At 41.5% G+C, this 16579-nt stretch overlaps 1 protein-coding gene across 1 annotated transcript in view; it reads left to right on the top strand.

The window, feature by feature from the left end:
- fbln1 (fibulin 1) overlaps positions 1-16579 on the top strand; it is a 94636-nt gene that overhangs the window by 56874 nt on the left and 21183 nt on the right. The gene's annotated exons all lie outside the window — the stretch shown is intronic.

Here is a 16579-nt window from a genome sequence, read left to right as displayed (position 1 = left end):
CAGCCCTGTGCGCAAGCTCGTGAGTCGAGCCCATTGGTCGAAACCGTTTTCGCTCGTTCGTGTTAGTGGCCCCAGCCGTTTCTGCAGTACCTATGAATGGCAATGCAACCACTGGGTTCTGGGGGCTTGGGCCCCACCCCTCTAGCCACCTCCACTGGAAATTGCATTTTGTTACTGTCGGGCAGAAATCTCCACATTTTTGTGTTTTTTCGAAAATGAATGCCCTTTTTGATCATAGTACAGCAATTTTTGCTATTTTCTTTATTTGAATCCTGAAAAGTTTTGGACTTTTTGAGGTACTTTTACTTTACTTGAGTATGTCCATTTGTGATCAATGAAGCCCTATTTTATACATCATTTATTTGAAAATAGCATAAGCAGCACATACAGCTTCTAGATCTGACATTTTCGAAAGATTTGGACAAATTTGGAAAACCTCTGTGGGAAAATAAACGTAGACATTTTGAATACGAGACTACATTTCTACATGATGGTATTACTGCAATTAGTAAGTAAACAATCTGAGTCCTTCTCCCAGCACTGGTTTTCAGACCTATTTTCTCTCTCGCTCTCTACAAACCAAAATCACATGTGCACCATCATGGGGTAGTGTGAGTGAGCTGGAGTGCAGACAGCAGAACATGGATGTCCCCATGCAGTACAGTAGTGATGTAAGTGCATGTGACATGGCCTGTAATGGTGCTTGCACTCCGCTGGCATCATGTGGCTGTCACCGTCCCCCATGAGGCCTACAGTACATTATACTCCATCCTGTGTCTGCTGTGTCTCTGTCTGAAGGCTCTGCCCTTTGATTGGTGCTTGTAGAGACCAATGAAGGACGCCTTCTGTCTACACAGCAAACATTTGGCATCACTTTTCCTACTCTTGTGGGTAAAGAAAGCACCGTTATCCACTCGCTGGTCCACCACCGTGCGTGCATTCTCTGAGCCGTGTGTATGTCGTTGCTGTCGGGGAGCGGGAAACCTTGTATCTCATATACAATATACATATCTTATATACAACTAAATAATGCCCAGACTGACAGCGATTTTTAGATTTTTGAAGTAGTCACAGAATATTTATCTCCAGTATGATCAATCCCCTGATGGTTGCTAATCACAGAGGGTTTCACTGTGCTTCCACGAAAAAAGAAAAAGAAAAAAAAATCATCGTGACCTCCCGTTCGCTTTCATACGCCTTTGAAAATAGTATGTCTCGGCCAAAAATACATAGTAAAAAAAAAGAGCCGAGATACAGGATTTTTAAGTAATAAGTTAACCAAGAAGTGCATGGAGTAGCAAATCTTCGGATCACGATATCTTGGGTTCTGTGTGAAAAAAAATATAATATATATATATAGAGATTTTAGTTTTTTTCAAAAAGTCGTTTTAGTCGTCCTTGGCAGTGAATGAGTTAAGTGTGTCTGAGGGTTTTTTATAAATATTGAACCAATGAAAAGTCTTAACAAGAGCTTGTAATAACTACAGGGGATCCATTGGAACACAGGTCCCCCCCCCTTAAAAGTAACCGTTTTTGGACAAACAAAGGTTTTCGCCCGACAACAAAGCGATGATATATCGGTACTTGTACTTGTTATGTCTCCACTTTAACACACTCATGCATTCACACGCACGTCTTCATTTGCATGGCCGTGGGCGGTTTTGAGAAGCGGCTAGCGAGCAGACCATTACAAGGCCCAGCCAGCCAGCCAGCCAGCCAGCAGTGGTGGAAAAAGTACTTGAATGTTTTACTTAAAAAAGTATCAATAATAGTAATGTAGAAGTACTCTGTTACAGGTAAAAGTCCGGAATAAAAAATGTACTTGAGTAAAAGTACAAAAGTATTGGTATCAAAATGTACTTAAAGAACGAAAGGAAAAATACAAAAATGTTTGAAAATAGCAGATCTACAAGCTCACAACGCGTCGCGAGCTTGTAGAGCGGCTATTTTCAAATAGCCTCATTATAAAATGGGGTTAAAGTGGTTAATGTATGTTTTATAATATCAATAATTTATATCTGCAAAGTAACTAGTAATTTAAAGTTTTCAAATAATCGCAGTGGAGTAAAAGTACAATATTTGCCTCTGAGATTAGTGGAGTAGAAGTAAAAGTATAGACAATTGGAAACATTCCAGTAAAGCAAAAGTACCTAAAAATGTTAAGTACTGTACAGTACTTGAGTAAATGTACTTAGTTACTTTACACCACAGCCAGCCAGCCAGCCAGCCAGCCAGGGAGCGTAGCGAGCAGAGCAGAAAGGCAAAGCCTCACACTGCAGCTCCAGCAGAGCAGATACCATCTCCAGTGGCGTGGAACTACTACACATGTTTTGGGCAGCGGCCACATCCCATCAGTGGTGGAAAAAGTAACTGAGTACATTTTGTTTGCTGTATGGTGGAGTTCAGAAACCTCTTATCTCCATATTTTAACTTTTTTGTGTTTTTGTAAATTAACGCCCTACTTGATCATACTACAGCGTCACACAAAAGCATTGAAAAGTACAGATCTACAAGCTCTTCGCGCCGTGTTTCAAGCAGTGTTGATTTTGACGACAAATGTCTGTCGACTACCTTTTTTCACTTACGAAAACTAAATAAAAACTAGATAAAAACTAAACTATGATGACTAAAACTATGTCTAAACATATTGACAATTTCGTCAACAAATGAAAACTAGACTAAAATGTTTGGGAGGGACTAGTGGAGAAGAGATCCAGTAGAACTAAGACAAGTCATCATGGGTCCACGCGGGTGTCACAGACCAAAAATAGCAGATCTACAAGCTCACGCGTCGCAACGGGATGCGTTGTGAGCTTGTAGATCTGATATTTTCGGCATGCAGCCCAGTGAAAATGCCAAATTTTAGTCGACTAAATCAACTGCATGTAAACTAGATTTAGTCGACTAAAATCGTATGATATTTAGTCAACAAAAATGTGACTAAAAGTAAAACATTTCAGATGACTAAAATGTGACTAAAACTAAACAGAACTTTATTCAAAGGACTATGACTAAAACTAAATCAAAATTTGCTGTCAAAATCAACGCTGGTTTCAAGCTTGTAGATCTGCTACTTTTGCTGTTTTTGACTTTGAATCCTGAAAAGTTACAGTTTTGGACATATGAGGTTTCCACCCGACAGAGATGATATAGATTGCATATGATGTCCAAATACTTGAGAAACAACAAATTGGAAGACAACCATGATGACTTGTGGCTTTTCAGCGACGATGTGACAAGTCAGGCATTGTGTGTTTTTCCCCCTCAATAGCTGTAGCATTCTATCATCCCTGAGGTACCATCATTTCATTTCCCCAGTTCCCCCCCGCAATTGTCTGAATCCGTTCGACTACCTCTGACCTCCAAAAATGTGCTATTCCACGAGCTTGTAGATCTGCTACTTTTGATACTTTTTGTGTGACGCTGACGTATGATCAAGTAGGGCGTTAATTTATGAAAAAACACAAAAAGTATTAAAAGTATCAATACTGCAATGTAGGAATAATCTGTTACAAGTAAAAGTCCGGTAATCAAAATTGACTTGAGTAAAAGTACAAAAGTATTGGCATCAAAACATACTTAAATTACCAAAAGTAAAAGTACTCATTATACAGAATGACCCGTTTCACAAGGTATCATATGTATAAAATGTATTAAATAGGGCTGAAGTGGCTAATGTACACTGCCCCTCATTTATCAACGCGGTGCAGACCAAATAATGGGCGTACGGCGAGATCACCGCAACTTTCGCCATTCATCAATATATCCGGAAGTTGCCTTCAGCCTACGGTACGCTCAGATCTGGTCGAGAGCAGTTGTAGACTTTGGCTACACCCGTTTGTTCCATTGTAGACATGCGGAGCAGCATTGTCTCGCCGTCTGACACCGTGACACGTATATCCACTCCAAAATGTATTATCTAACAGAATAATAAATAATCCCTGTGAAAATATATCATTTTATAAAGTAATTTAAACCAACTGCTTTAGCAGTCATTGAGATAAGATTGCAGATCTGGCTGCATTGAAAATAGCAGATCTACAAGCTGGACACGTATATCCACTCCAAAATGTATTATCTAACAGAATAATAAATAATCCCTGTGAAAATATATCATTTTATAAAGTAATTTAAACCAACTGCTTTAACAGTCATTGAGATAAGATTGCAGATCTGGCTGCATTGAAAATAGCAGATCTACAAGCTCACAAGCGTCGCATCGCGACCCGTCGTGGCTCTTAGATCTGCTATTTTCAAAATATACCAGCGAGTCGGGACTCCCGACCATCTTTTCATGGGGAGGTCTACAAATTACAGTAGCTTGTCCTATGGTATGGAGTTATGTAGGGGAAACTCTTTCTTATTGGCTTTTCATGATTTGTTTGGTCGTATTCTGGTTCTTCATGTCGTAAAATTGGGGCGTTTCGAGAATATTTAAGGGCGTGTTATTTAAATGACACTCGGTTTCAGGCGTGACATTTATCAAGGCTCCGACCAAATGTACACTAGGCTTGGCTGTATAGGATCGCTTCATAAATGTGACTTGGACGTTGGTGTACGGCCGGATTTATGGAAAAATATAAGCCGTTTTTTACGCTCCATTGATAAATGAGGGCCAGTATATTTTGTAATAATAATTCAAATCTACAAAGTAACTAAAGTTTTCAAATAATTGTAGTGGAGTACAATATTTGTTGTATGTAGTGTTGAAGTGGTAGAAGTAGTAAGGTAAAAGTATCTACATTTTTCACTTAAGTACAGTACTTGAGTAAATACTAAATATACTTAGTTACTTTCCACCACTGGAATATGGAGATAAGAGGTTTCTGCCTCGACAGCAACGATAATGGAATATGTTAACTTGCAACAGAGTATTTCTTATGCTGCTATTGTGTTACTTTTACTCTAAGTAAAAACAAAACAAATGGGAGTAGGCTAGCTTCCTCCTCCTCCTCCACCACCACCACATGTTTGGGTAGGAGCCCCATCCCCATCCACTAGTCTGGTGGTGACCCAAGGCTTGTGCATGCCTGTGGGGAGGGAGTTGAACTGAGCCTTTTTGGGCCCCGGGGGGAGGATGGGGGGAGGATGGGGGGGTGGTGTGGCCCAGGGGATGACACATTGTTGGGCCCGTCTGCTGCTAGAGCTGGCTGTTTGTGTTGTTTTGGGTTGTGTGTCTGTGTGTGTGTGTGTGTGTGTGTGTGTGTGTGTGTGTGTGTGTGTGTGTGTGTGTGTAGCGCTGTGTGATGCAGAGAGAGAGAGAGAGAGAGAGAGACTTCTACTGCCTTGCTGACGGATGAAGGGGCGAACTTGTCAGTGTGCACATCTGTCTTTGTACAGAAGGCAGTGGGTGGAAAAAGTACTCATTTTTTTATTTACTTGAGTAAAAGTATCAATACTGCAATGTAGAAACTTAAAGTACCAGAAAATAGCAGATCTACAAGCTCACAATGCGTCGCATCGCGACGCATTGTGAGCTTGTAGATCGGCTATTTTCAAATGGCCCAAATATATATATATGTTTGAAGTGGTTAGAGTGTTTTGTAATAATGAACAAAATCTACAATGTACTTGAGTAAAAGTACAAAAGTATTGGTATCGGAAAAAAATCGCGACGCATTGTGAGCTTATAGATTGTCAATTTTTAAATGGCCGAAATGTATATAGGGCTGAAGTGAGTAATGTTTTGTAATAATAATCAAAATCTAGTAACTAGTAGCTACAGTACATTTTTCATGTAATTGTAGTGGAGTAAAATAATATTTTCCTCTGAGATGGGGGGGGGGGGGGTAGAAGTAATAGTATTGAAAATTGGAAATACTGCAGAAAGTTTAAAAAAAAAACTCAAAATCGTACTTAAGTACAGTACTTGAGTAAATGTACTTAGTTACTTTACACTACTGGTAGAAGGACTGAGAGACAGAGTGAGTACCCGTTCCTCATCATCAACTCATGCCGGGGTTGTGGGTGCATGGCATGCATACATGCATGCAAGCCATGTCCACAACATGCAGGCTTTGTGCAGAAACAGATGTCTAGTCTTTGTACAAAATCTGCTGCCTGTGACATTAAAAAATGGAAATCCATGCACTGTTGTTGAGATGCATCAGTTATCATCACTACGGTTTGTGTGTGGAAATGGCTTTGTTTTCCTTTTGTAAGAGGTGTTGATTAGTGTGTTGTTTTGCCGTGTGTGTGTGTGTGTGTGTGTGTGTGTGTGTGTGTGTGTGTGTGTGTGTGTGTGTGTGTGTGTGTGTGTGTGTGTGTGTGTGTGTGTGTGTGTGTGTGTGTGTGTGTGTGTGTGTGTGTGTGTGTGTGTGTGTGTGTGTGTGATTCCAAAGCAAGAGAGAGAAAAAAGACTGACCAAGGAGAGAAAGAGAGAGAGAGAGAGAATATGTGCAGTATTAATGGTGGGCGCTGAGCTCTGCTTCATGTGGTCAGATGTATTGTTCCATGTTCCATTGTAGACAGTCTGCAGTGTTTGGCCTTCAGAGCATTAGAAGCACTTTAACATGTGACCACATGAAAGCTGCTGTTTGTGAGCAGACACTTCTCTCCCAAAACCCACTGCGGGCCCTGATTGGCTACAGCTCTCCAGTGTTGCCACCCTCATCAGCTGCCCATTAGATGCCCCATACTGGAGTGTTACCACCTCAGATGCCCATTGTAGATGCCAATAAGGCTCTATGCACAGAAGCCATATTGGACAGAAATTGGGCCTCGATCCTTCTTACTTCCTTCACAGGTGTTACCAATGATACTAATGAAGGCTCTGTTCCATTCTGGTCAAACAGAGTCAGGGTGCTGATATTGTACATGTTGGCTCACTGGAAACACCAGTGGGTCTCAAAGTGTGGTCCAGGGACCCTCATGGTTCCTTGAGGGGGTTCCAATTCCAAATGAACCCTTACGGGTGTGTAACTCTGAGAGTGTACAAATGGAACCAAATGGACGGGTCCATTTGGTTCCATTTGTACACTCTCAGAGTTATGAGGGTCCTTGAAATTAAAAGGTTTTGAGAACCACTGAAATGGAACGGAATGGAACGGAGCCTTCATTAGTATCATTGGCAACACCTGTGAAGGAAGTAAGGAAGAGGCCCAATTTCTGTCCAATATGGCTGCTGTGCATAGAGCCAGTTTGGGTGCAGTGTGGCACCCATGGCGTGATCTGCAGGGCCCCGGCAGGTTCTACTTGCAGTGCGGTGTTTCCCAGCCCTGGCCCGCCTTTTGGGAGGCAGCCTATAAGATCACAGGCCCTGTCTGTTTGGAGATAATCCAACATTTTAGACATGTCACCTAAAAAATCACAACAAGATTCATAACATATCTACAAGTGGTAGATATGCGATTTTAGCTAGTCGTCATCGTATGATAAGTACAGTATTGCTGTCAGGCAGAAACCAGCTAACTAAATTTTTCCGCTTTTGCATTTTTTTTTCTCCAGAAATCAGTGCTATTGAACACCCTTTACGTCGGTGTACTGTGTTTATTAACAAAATATTTAACCAATGAAAAGTATTAAAAAGCGCGTCTGACAAAACCATCTAACTCCATTGGATCCTCACAACGTTCTGCTAAACCGGCTAAGGGCCCGTACACACTGCAGGAGATTGGGTCCGATATTGCTGTCGCCGACATTTTTTGGCACTCGCCGACAAAACCTCCCGATCTGACACAGATCGGCCTTTGATCGGCGAGCTAATGCTCGCTCTGTGTGAAAGGTTCCGCGAGACGATGTGGCCGCGATTATCCGCTCTGCGACGGCTTTCCGACCGTTTTCAGATAACTACCATGTTAGATATTCAGCTCTGTCGCAGACAGGAGATCGGACAGTATCATACATTATGAAAGGGTCTGCGAGGAGATCCACGCTACAGCCAATGAGAGCACATTACAGCCACCGTGGCCAGGGGAGCGTCGCTGGATCTGACCACAACAAACAGTCCCTACCGCAATATTACCGTCCAGTCCTGTATTAAGTTAACATTATAAAACAAAATGAGAGAGTGAGCGAGCCTGGTGGGCTGTTTATTTTAGAGGAATTGTACAGAGAGAGAGAGAGAGAGAGAGAGAGAGTGAGAGCGAGAGCGAGTCTTGTGTGTGTGTGTGTGTGTGCAGCATGTGCACGCTGTTTCTGAACAGCGTTGCCAGATGTTGCGAGAGAAATAAGCAACCAGGTCTATGAAAACAAGCCCAAGAAAAGGCCACTTGAGCACTTTAAACCTATTTACAAATACATTGGATATTTGAAAATAGCCGATCTACAAGCTCACAACGCGTCGCAGCTATTTTCAAAGAAAAATCTTGAGAAAATTGTGGAATATTTTCCAAATCCACACAAATCTTGTATGGGGGTCTATGATGGCACAACATATTTACAGAAGGGGGGTCTGCGGACAAATACATATTATGTGTTGTTTAAACAACATTAGGAAACAAGGCCAAATAAGCAACTACACAAATAAGCCCAAAAAATGCACCCCGCAACAACCAATATTTACAAGCAACTCTACAGAAAAACAAGCCCAAAGTCGCTTATAATAAGCGGACATGGCAACGCTGTCACTGACCGCTTCTGCGCACTTGACGTGCGAGAGAGAGAGAGAGAGAGAGAGAGAAAGAGCGAGAGAGGGGGGAGAGGGAGAGGGAGAGAGGCATATCACGGGATACGTCGATTAAAATGAATTGGAATAAACTCAAATGTATGTATTGGGTCTGACTCTGGAGTAGGGATGGGACGATATACGATATTATCGTATATCGCGATAAAAAACGTCCACCATAACTGTATCGCAGGTACTGTAATTATCGCGAAAAAAAAAAAAAAAAAAGTTCGACCAAAAAAGATGTTGGTGTCCATTTGCTTTGCCAGGTTGCATATCCGGCCTAGAGAGAATCAAAGGAAACGGAAACAGCTGTGAGCATGCATATATGTGTGTGGACTGCACCGGATACAGTTCCAAAGAAGGCGGGTGTAATGTAATAGGCAGCGTCGCAGTCAGTGCACTCGCCTCACTGTCCCTTGTTGTCTACTAGCTTGTTGTGCTACGCACTAGTACGAAGGTATCCGTAGCTGAGATAGAGAATATACGGCAGCCGCAGTGCCGTCGAGAACGCGCGTTGTACCCAGCTTTATTGCCAATATGTTGAGCTGCTGATCTTTAGTAAACTAAGTCACGTTTATATCAAGTTGTTGTCTAATGTCTAGCCTGTAACCCAGACTGATTCGCTCCATTCGGCTGACTTTTTTTTCTTCTCACAACTTCACATCCACCGAACGGATTCCATCGTGCTGGAAAGCCTGGTGATTCGAGGTTAGGATCCCAGGCTAGTTGTTGTCAAGCCTCATCCATATTACAGCGTGGAATTCAAGTTAACGCGAAAAATAAGCCGTTTGTGAATATGCTGAGTTGAACGACCGTGTTGTGCAGCAAAAATTAGCCGACCTACAAACTCATGATCTGACGCGTTTGTGAGCTTGTAGATTGGCTCTTTTTGATGCGTCACACGGCACGTAACCAAATATAAAGTAATTATTTTATAGCAGCAAAATGCTGCACGTCCCGTTCCGTTTTAACTTTACATTGTCAGATTGATATTTATATAGCCAGTGGTGACTGGTGGAGAAAGTACTCAAATGTTTTACTTAAATAAAAGTATCAATACTGCAATGTAGAAATACTAGTAAAAGTCTGGTAATCAAAATTTACTTGAATAAAAGTGCAAAAGTATTGTCATCAAATCTATTAAAAAATTTTTTTTGAAAATAGCCGATCTACAAGCTCACATTGTGAGCTTGTAGATCGGCTATCTTCAAATGGCCAAAATGCATAGGGCTGCAGTGGTTCATGTAGGTTTTGTGATCTAAATCAGCAAAGTAATTAGTAACTAAAGTTGTCAAATCATTGTAGTGGAGGAAAAGTACAATATTTGCCTCTGAGATTGGAGTAGAAGTAAGAGAAATTTATTGGAAATGGGAAATACTCCAGTAAAGTAAAAAATCCTCAAAAGTGTACTTAAAGGGATATTTCACTTTCAAAATAACTTTTGGTCATTTTATCGTCTACTCAGGCTTTTGTGAGCCCCCCAGACCGTTTTTAAGTTGCTTGATTCAGTATTTAGATATTTGATATTCATTTTATCAGACACGCCTCCTTCCTATACAAACCCATTATAAATTCAAACTCCATTTTTAACATGCTAGATTCATCAAAAACATCCGTCCTTGGTTCTGGTGACTCACCCTGCCCTCCTAATACGCGAGGGTGCCGCGTTTTTTCGATAACTTTTTTCATTTATTTTAAATATTTTTTTGGAAAATGAAAAAAACTTAAATACAATAAAAAAATAAAATAAGATGCAGTACTTGAGTAAATGTACTTAGTACTTAATGTACTTTTACACCACTGTATGTAGAGATATCATCTTTGATTACTTCTGAATGATAAAATAAATAACTTATTGTGAATGATTCTTGATAAGTTCAGATTACTTATGTTTACATTGTCTTTCTCTACCTCCAGTATTGGATGTTTACAAATTGCCCTGAGTGACAAGATAATAAATGTTCTTTAACAGAAATGACAGGTCAAGTGATTTCACAGTTTTTCTAGCATTTTAAGAATTTTATAAGCGACGCGCTAATATCGTGATAATATCGTATATCGTGATATTTTTGGCCACAACTATCGTGATATGAAATTTTCATATCGTCCCACCCCTACTCTGGAGATAGCATCCTAGTGAACTATCCTACAGTGTGTCAGCCCTTGTCGGGGATCAATCCTGTTGTGAAGACCACAACGATATTATGACAGCCGATTTCAAGAAATAAACTCCTGCAGTGTGTAATGCTTAACGATCAGATGACCCCCCGACCACTTAAAGGTCCTGCAGTCTGTACCTGCCTTTACTCCACCAAAGGGGTGTGGAGTTAGCTGATTTTGCGGACTCCAGGCTCCACCCCTTTTAGACCTCCAACCTCATTGTGAGCTTGGAGGTCCATTCAGCTGTTCTTATCAATGAGGAACAAAACCTCCTAACTCCACTTTTTGTTTTGTTTTAGTCATTTCCTGAAAACTGAACATTTTGGAGTTGGCTGGTTTCTGCAGAGATATATGCGTGCGTGCATGCAGGGTGTCTCAGCTTGCATCAGATGCAAGAAGGAAGGACTCCTGAGGGGAAAAAAAGTTGGGCAGCACTGCTTTAAGTGGCTTGTGCTGGCTAAGGAGCGGCTCAGGGCTGGCTTGACGTGCCACTGGAGGAAAGCTTTAGTTTCCAGCATCTCCGCTCGCCTGTCTTGACAGTGGGATTACACACTGGTACAGGATGTGAAAAGTGGCAGACATCGAGGCTCCACTGATTGAACAAGTGTGCACACACACTAACGACGGACATCGTTTTTGGCCACTTTTGGTGTTTTTCAAAAAGGGACAAACGAGGCTATTAGGAACCGTTGGGGGGGAATCTGCACCCCATTTGCTACGTTTTAAAATGTGATTCTTAACGGGCTCGCTGGCTGGAGGTGTTTTCTGTTACGCTCGCTGGCTCACAGTTAATGCCTCTCTCACTGAAACCACCCACTACGCACATGGACATGAACACAGCGAGAAATACTGGGCGCCGTCTTACCCATTATCCCTAAACTTCTTTGCCATTTTTTACTATTTTGAAAAACATTTTCAAATAGTTGAAATAGCAAATCTACAAGCTCACAACGTGTCAATGTAGATCGGCTAGTTGAACTATTTGAAAATGTTTTTAAGAATAGAAAAAATGGCTAAGAAGTTTAGGGATAATAGGCGGGTGCAAATATGGTTTGACCCCAAAAAAATTGGAACAAAAGGTTTCTCAATGGTTTATTGCAGTATCAGGTGTACTTAATAACATATCAAAAGTCTACCGAAATCTGATCATTAGAAATGTCAAATTTCCAAGATGGCCGCCACCAGTTCCTTAACACATCGACCGCCAGAGGTTAATCTCATAATGTACTCACCAGTGCCAAGGTGTTTTTGTTGTTTTTTTGTTTTTTTCATGTCGCCATAGATCTTGTTAAAATCCTTAAGATTGAGCTCTACACGGTCTGTTTACATCCGCGAGATCTCCCTGTATCTCCCAGTGAAGATCGCGTGTCAAACGGGGCATCCATGTTTGAGTTAGAGCGGATTACGTTAAACAGTGAAATGCGAGGAGAAAAAACTACAGGAAGAGAATTGAGTTTCAGTTTCGTCTGTAGAATGGGAGCGGGCGTGATCGTCAAAACCGGATCCCAAATAATTCTATTTCCTGTCATCAAACCGGAAACGGAAGTGGATCAAAAAAATTCCGAAAGTGCACCCGTACCGCGCATGCGCGAAAAGACCGCAGCCCGTAGGGCTACGGTCTCGGCGCTTAACAGTTGGATTTAACGGACCGTAGGACTACGTTCTTGGCGGTTAATGTGTTAAAAGACCATTACTCCTTCATTATTTGCCCTACACAAGTAATTATGGTGCCTAACCCCATGTTTTGGTGATCTAGGAATCCAATTAGCATGTATACATTATAGTCAAGTGATTATAAGTACAATTAAATATTGAAGCAATTGGTTATAAGCATATTTAACAATGTAATTGGACATTTCTCCCTTTTCTACACGCCATAATGCCCAGGATTGGTGAATTCATCACCTATACATGTAATTCACATTCTGTTGAAGCTTTCAAAATGTCTTTGGATACCAATAAGGAATAAATTCATTATTACTGGGTGGTACTGTGACATTTGTAAAAACATGGCTGCCAAGTGATAGACTGGGAATATTACACAAATCTTAGAAGAAATTCCTTACCGAGAAATATCTTCACCAATTTGTTTGTAAAGGTGTCTGGTTCCCAAACTGGGGGTTCCCCAAATGATTTTGGGGGGTCCCCAGATGGTTAGCTTAATGTGCAACATAGTTTTCTCACTCGACAGTAAACAAACCAACATACAGTATAAGTGTATACAGGGTATCTGCACATTTCTAAAGTTACAATTTAATTACTCTTAAGACTATATTATCTATATATATATTATCTCAAATATTAGGTAAGAAAGAGGCAAACATTGTGAAAATAGCCGATGTACAAGCTCACAACGCTACACTCAGTAGGAAAGAAATGGCCACTTGTGGGCCTAGAGAGGGTGTGTGCAAGTCAGTACAGAGCTATCACAACATGTATCTAGTGTCTTCTACTGGGTGTCTAGGCAGGGGTGGTGGAGGAGTGTGGCGTGGATAAGGTTAAGATTTGCTTGTCACAGACATCGCCTTATTCCTGTGAGTAGTTGTGTGAGGTTTTAGTGCAAAATTAATTTCACATGTCTTTGTTTTGTGATTGGTACTGCTGGCAATAAGCTTGAACCTTGATCTTTTTTTCTGGATAATTGTAACAGCAAGAAGGTACGTATAGGGGACAGCCCATGACGCCCTGGGCTCCAGTCTCCCCATAGAATCCCAATCTAACCAACCTCCACGCCCATAAGGGGCTGTGTCCCTGCTGCTATCCAACAAACAAGCATTGCTTTCGGCATACACCAATTTTTTGTTCTGGAGCTGTTCTGGAGAGGGGAGAGGACGCTCTGAGCCATAATGATAAGTTACTGGGGGCCCCTGGGAATATTAATGGTCAGCCACCACCAACTCTCCTGTGAGCCAGTCCGACATAGACACCCTTGTCTGCCTGACACACAGTCATGCACCACCATGTGGAGGTCTTACAACCACCACTATGGGGGGGGTGACCCTCCTCACTACCTATGCCCACTCACGAGCACCTTTCTCGGGCATAGGAGCCAGACCCGCCAGGAGGTCCATTTGGGACCAGCATACATAGGGACATGACTGTCTGCCTGACACAGTCTTGCAACATGTGGAGGTCTTACAACCACCACCACTGGCTACCTATGCTAACTCAAGAGTGCCTATCTTGGGAGTGCCTATCTCGGGAGCCAGCGTGGAGGTCCACTTGGGACCAGTGGGACTATCCAGTGAGCCAGGCGACATAGGGACACTCCTCTCAGCCTCACGCATTAGCTAAATTCCAATACCTTAATTTCTGCCTCCTCCTCACTCCGTCCTCCATCGTTTGCATCCCAAATGCTAATTTGCTTTTGGAGGAGCTGAGAACGAGGAGAGCGCAGGCTCCCTAAGCCACTTGGAATGAGATCTGGCAAAGAAGTTTATCTTTCATGTATCGTTTGCAGAACTGTCTTCATTGAAATGGCGTATCATTTCTGTTGGAGGTTTTGCAACATGGGGGAGATCAGAAGCTCAGGGTCTCCTTGGCTCCTAACTTTGCTCTTCTGTGCTCCAAGTGCCCAGGGAGCAATCCAGTAACCCCCATACTCCCCTCTACCCACCTGAGGGGAACCCTAGGCCCACTAAACTCTAGACCAGACCCACCCCGCATACTCCCCTCTGTCTAGGCACCCAGTTCTGACAGCTCTACACTAACCTCCATAACCACCCCATCCCTCTTTGCACACTCACACTGATTGCCTTCCTAATGTGTTAAAAAGTTCTATAAACATCTATTCAATGTTTTTCAAAATCGTGTGTCTACAAGATGACACTGCGCTTGTCCACGAGAAAAATAAATATTCTCGTGTATGTAGGGGAGGAGTTATGAAGTTCATGTGGGTTGTGTAAGGGGAGGGGTGCAGAGAGATTGGTTCAAAATGCAAGAAATTGTTTTTGGGTGGGGTGTATAGTCAAAGATGAATTTAGTTTGGGCAATATTGAAAACAATACTATATTGCAACTGACAATATTCTCTGCCACCACCTTCTGCAAATGGTGACTATTAGTTGTGTTGTGTTTTGAGGATATCTTAAAGCCTTGTTCCAGTCAAAAATAAATATAAGTTGTTGGACATTTATTATATAATTAGTTAAGTTAACTTGGGTGACCATTTCAGAGGGTGTTAATAGAGTCTCAAACAAAATATAGGATTTCACAATTATCTAATTGTATCTCTGCAATTTGGACAAGTCCAATGGATTCCCAGGCCCCCAAAACATGCGGTTAGACACAAAAAGTACTTGTCTAGGATAAATAATGAAGGAATTAAGCTATTTTAACGTTTTTTTGGCCATCTTGGACGCCATCTTGAAAATAACACCTTAAAAGTGGTCAAACTTTGGTAGACTTTTAGTATGTTATTCAGGACACCACATACTACAAAAAACAGTTGAGAAACCTTTTGTTCCAAATTTTTTTGGGTAAGGTGCTTTTTTTTCATATATGCACCCGCCTATAATGAGTTAAGGCACTGGCGAAAATAGGGCCCATATTTCATGACCAAAGGTGAGAGGAACAAAGATTGACTGGTATATCGAGAACTTTGCCTTCTTTGTTGTCGGGTGGAAACCATGTATGTCCCCAAAAAATAATAATTTTTTATTATGATTTAAAAAACTATTTAAGACAGTGAAAATAGCCAATCTGCAAGCTTGTGTGCTTGTAGATCTGCTATTATCGCTACTTTTGTGCGACACGCTTGTATGATGAAGTATAGGGCTTTGATTTACGAAAAACATAAAAATGTGAGATACGAGGTTTCTGCCCGACAACACAGCGATATCAAACTGGGGGGGGGGTGTTTGAAATTCAAAAAGGCTTGAGAATCACTGATGTCATCCATCACTGGTGTTTCCCATGCTGTCATACTATACAGTGTGTGTGGATGACAAGCCTGTGACAGCGTGATGCAACTGTGCAAACACCCTCCGAAACGCTCGGAAAAACACCATCAGACCCCAATCAAACACTCTGTGAATCCCTAGGCGACCGGTAGCACAAACCCTGACCACACACACACACACACACACACACACACACACACACACACACACACACACACACACACACACACACACACACACACACACACACACACACACACACACACACACACACACACACACACACGCACTCCCCACTGCAGGTACACATGCAGTGAATCCCAGTGGTGTAAAGTAACTAAGTACATGTACTCAAGTACTGTACTTACAATTTTGAGGTTATTTCCAATTTTCTGTACTTTTACTACTCCACTACATCTCAGAGGCAAATATTGCACTTTTACTCCACCATAATTATTTGACAACTTAGTTGTAGTTACTAGTTACTTAGCAATTATTATATTATAAAAAACATACATTAACCATTTTAGCCCTAATTACACACAGGCTATTTGAAAATAGCCGATAACGCAACGCTAACCAGTAGATCTGCTATTTTCAAACATTTTAGTACTTTTACTTCTGGTGCAGTACATTTTGATACCAATACTTTTGTACATTTACTCAAGTAAATTTTGAATTCCGGACTTTTACTTATAACGGAGTATTGCTACATTGCAGTATTGATACTTTTACTTAAGTAAAAATATTGGGAGTACTTTTTCCACCACTGGTGAATAATCCACCCAGGTGGTGTGTGTATGTATGTGTGTATGTATTCTATGCCATCACTGTGACAAAAACAACTTTTCTGACAACTCTGAAAACGTAAGTAATAGAGGAATGCATTAGTCACGCGGAGCGGCCGTCAT

This window comes from Gymnoscopelus braueri, assembly GCF_963280865.1.
Source record: "Gymnoscopelus braueri genome assembly, chromosome: 9".
Lineage (NCBI taxonomy): Eukaryota > Metazoa > Chordata > Actinopteri > Myctophiformes > Myctophidae > Gymnoscopelus > Gymnoscopelus braueri.
This window is presented reverse-complemented; position numbering and strand designations above follow the sequence as displayed.